This window comes from Tenrec ecaudatus, chromosome 14 (assembly GCF_050624435.1).
Source record: "Tenrec ecaudatus isolate mTenEca1 chromosome 14, mTenEca1.hap1, whole genome shotgun sequence".
Classification (NCBI taxonomy): domain Eukaryota; kingdom Metazoa; phylum Chordata; class Mammalia; order Afrosoricida; family Tenrecidae; genus Tenrec; species Tenrec ecaudatus.
Window position 1 is genome coordinate 1,816,355 of NC_134543.1, and position 3,929 is coordinate 1,820,283.

The following is a 3,929-nucleotide window of genomic DNA, read 5'->3' on the forward strand; positions in this document are numbered from 1 at the left end:
AGAATAAAAACCCAAACTCAACCCACAGCATGCATTTGGAGACTGTCTGCCATTAAGGGGGCCCGGCAGCGTCCTCTTTGTGGTAGTCTGTCGTGATAAAAGTCAAAACTGGGGTCCCCCATGGGGATGGATGGAGGACACTGTGGACATTCCTCTGGACACTGTGGACATTCCTCTATCTTCTCTTATGTGCCAACTGCCGAGTTGAGTACACAGATACAAATTCACTCACTTCAAAGGGGGAAGAACCTTTCCAGGATTAACAAGGACAACGGCCTCCCTATGTGCACGCCCTGCCGCGTCGTTTAGTGGTTTGTGAAGAGGCGCGGGTATCCCACGGGCAGACCTCACTTGGCTTCTCTCTGCTTTGTTCTGCTTCAAAGAGAGCTTGCGTTTCATAGAATGGGGAGGCTTGTGGGCAACGCGGCCGTGAGCAAGTCCGCCCCGTTCCCAACAGCCTGTGCCCACTTTGGTCATTCTCACAATAGTCCAGACTTTCTCACCCTGTCACGAGGCACCGGCTGGGCCACTGCCTGGTTTAAGCCATGCATTTGTGGCAGACGGTTCTGCGGGGACAGATCAGCCACACAGTGGGCCTCTGTCTCCGTTCTCTCGGGCTGCTAACAGACACGGCCCAGGTGCATGGCGCTCAGACACTAGGTTCTCTCGCAGGTTAGGAGGTTCGAGTCTGACTTCAGGCCGCTGCCAGCTTTCTCTCTGCGCATGCCTGGCTCAACCGGCTTCCCAGCACAGGGACCCAGGTACGTGTTCACTGCTGGCTCTTCTTTCTCGGTGGTGTGGGTCTCTGTCACTTGTCTCCCCTTTTGTCTCTTAAAAGATAAAAGGCGATGCTGGCAACACCCCAGAAAAGACCCCCTCCCATGAGATCAGGGCTCACAGCAGCACGGAGCTGATCACATCCTAGGGGGATTACGTCATCACGTAACTGTTACAGTCTAGGGGATGATTTCGTCATCACGTAACTGTTACAGTCTAGGGGATGATTACGTCATCACGTAACTGTTACATGTCATCATGATGTCACTGCCAGCCACTGAGACTCCTGGCCGAGCCCAGTAGACACCTGTTCTGGAGGGGGACACAGTCCACTTCATGATGGCCGTCTGACCTTCCAGCGGTTTGCAATCTGGGATGAGCAGCTGCTGGTTGGAGTCAGCTTGATGGGTGGATTTCAGATCACTGAAAGGCAGGTGCACAGCGTCTCTGCAGGGTCTCATTCTCTGCGCTAGCGCCTGTTAGACACTGCACATGCGCAGGAGGCCCCGTCTTCAGGCAGAGCTTAGATTTACGTAGGCGAGGATGACAGGAAAATACACCCAAGATGAACATGACAGTGACCGACTCATGGCCATCCCACAGGCCAGAGCAGAACCGCCACATTGGACTTCCAGGGTGCCTTGGTGGCGTCCTGGGTTAGATGCTGGACCGTGAGTGGCAAGATCGGCAGTTTGAAGGCAACAGGAGAAAGATGAAGGCTTTCTCCTCCTGGAGAGATTTGCAGGCTCAGAAACCCTCCGGGGGCCCCTAGGAGCCTGAACCCCTCACTTGCAGCGGCTTTGCTTTTAGTCTTGAGGGAGGCAGGCGGCCACACCTTTCTCCCAAGGGAAACCCGCAGGGCTCGAACTGCCGACCTTTCCACTAGCAGCCAAGGGCTCCACAGACCAGCGCTCTACCGCACATCAATTCAGCTTGGGTCAGGTGGTCTGGGACGGGACCTCGGGAGCCCTGAGGTCTTCAGCTGCAGAGAACCAGCCTGTCAGAGGCCGCACTGGGCTGCCTGGGAGACGGGAAGCCAGGGTGAGGGGGCTGCGTGGAGGAGCTGCCTGCCGGTTGAGGGCGTGGGGGGTACGGAAGCACCTTCAAGAAAGGCTCAAACGTCACACCTGTGAGGGGTGGGGGCATTTTCTTCTGGGCTCAGGCGTCTCTGCGCCCCACGTTGGGCATTCCCACAATAGTTGAGACTTTCTCATCCTGCTGGCAGGGAAAATCAAGCGCTGGCTCTTGCAGGGCTGTGAAGTTTGGGTTTATTCTGAAAGCACTAGGAAGCCGTTAAGCTGGGTTTTCCTCGAGGGAGGCATGGAGCGGAGCGGACCTGCAGCGTCTGTCTGAAGCCAGAGGAGCTGCTCTGAGTCAGGGCAGCGCCCACCAGCAGCCCGGGGTGACAGCATGTTTGCAGAGCTCCTGCGCTGTGTGAGCCATTGTCCCCCACGTATCAACTCTCCCGTCTCCCCAGTGGACATGCAGGTGAAGAGGAGCTGAGACCGCGGAGACTCGCTGTCCTTCATGAAGGACAGGACTCGATGTCCTTCATAGACAACAGGGCTGAGACTTGAACTCTGGTCTTCCAGGCACCAAAGCCATGATCAATGGAGAAAAGACTGAAGGGGTCAAGGGTTTCGTTTTACTGGGACCCACAGCCAACAGCCCTGGGAGCTGCGGTCAAGAGGTCAGACTGTAGCAAGCACGTCCTTTGGAGGACTAAGATGCCCCTCACCCAAGTCCCAGTATTTTTCAAATGCTTCATGCAAGAGAAATACTGGACAAGGACTAAGGAAGAGCAGAGAAGAACTTCGGGCTTGAATATTAAACACACCAGGGACCGTCAGAAGAACAAACAAGCCCGTCTCGTCAAAGACACAGCCCGGATGCTCCTTGGAAGCAAGGGTGGGGACTGCCTGCTCCATGGGATGCATGTGGGACATGCTATCAGCCCTGGGGCTGGAGAGCGACAAAGAGGAAGGCCGCGTGAGGATGCAGTGGCACAGCGGCTGCAGCAATGGGCTCAAACACAGGACCAAGCGTGAGGCAGGCTCTGGACTGGGTGGTGGTTCTTTGTGTGTGCCTGGGGCATCGAAGCACACCAAGCAGGAGACGGAGGCTGCCGCGAGGTGGAGGGCCCAGGAGACGGAGCTGAGGACCGGATTTCAGGGAAGTCCATGAGACTTGATGGTGGACTGACTGTGAAGAGGGAAAGGAAGGGGTCAGAGAGATGGGTTTGTGTGGCTGGGCACCACAGATGACTGTGCCGCCCAACTGAGATGGGGTGGCGTTCCTGGAGTTTTGTTTTATTTCCTGCAGAGATAAAGGAAAGCTAGTCATTTATGTGGAATGTAACAAACTAACAGAAGGGGGAAGAAAATGCACCAGGAAACCCATTCCAGCGCCTGGCTGTCATTAGCTGGTGCTGTTCTTCCCATATGGTTGTTGTACGTGCTATTGAGTGGGGCCTGCTCCTAGCGACCACTGACAACAGAAGCAAGCACTGCCCCGTCTGGCCATCCTCCTAGTAAGCCCTCCCCCTCCTCCCCCTCCCTGCTCTGCTCGAGCCCGTTTTCGCAGCCACTCTGTCCATCCATGTAGTTGAGGATCTTCTGGTTTTCCGCTTTTGGATGCATTTGAATTACATTGCCTATTGAAAGTATATTGAAAGAATAATGAAATACAATGGCCTTCCAGAAGAACAGACACACCTGCCTTGTAAGAGGTACGGCCGGAATGCTCCTCAGAAGCAAGATGGCGAGACTTCATCTTTGACGTGTCATCAGGACAGAGAGTCCCTGCACAAGGACAGCAGGCTTGCTCAAGGAGAGGGGCCGGGACAAAGGAGACCCTCCACACGGAAGATGAATGGGCACAGTGGATGAGGACAATCGTGAAGATGGCACAGGACCAGGCAAGAGTTTCAGTCTGCCGTCCGTGGGCTCACTAGGAGGATGAACTGACTGGACCCAACAACCACAGCTTCACAAACCACGATGTCCTCCCCAGGGATGGGTCCTTTCTGATAACATGAGAAGTGAGCAAGATGCAGTTAGTTTAGTGACTTTCATAAACTTTTACATTACTTTTCTTTTTATAGGATGCCCCACCAGTGGCCAAGGAAATCATTGCAGTTCATTATGAGGACA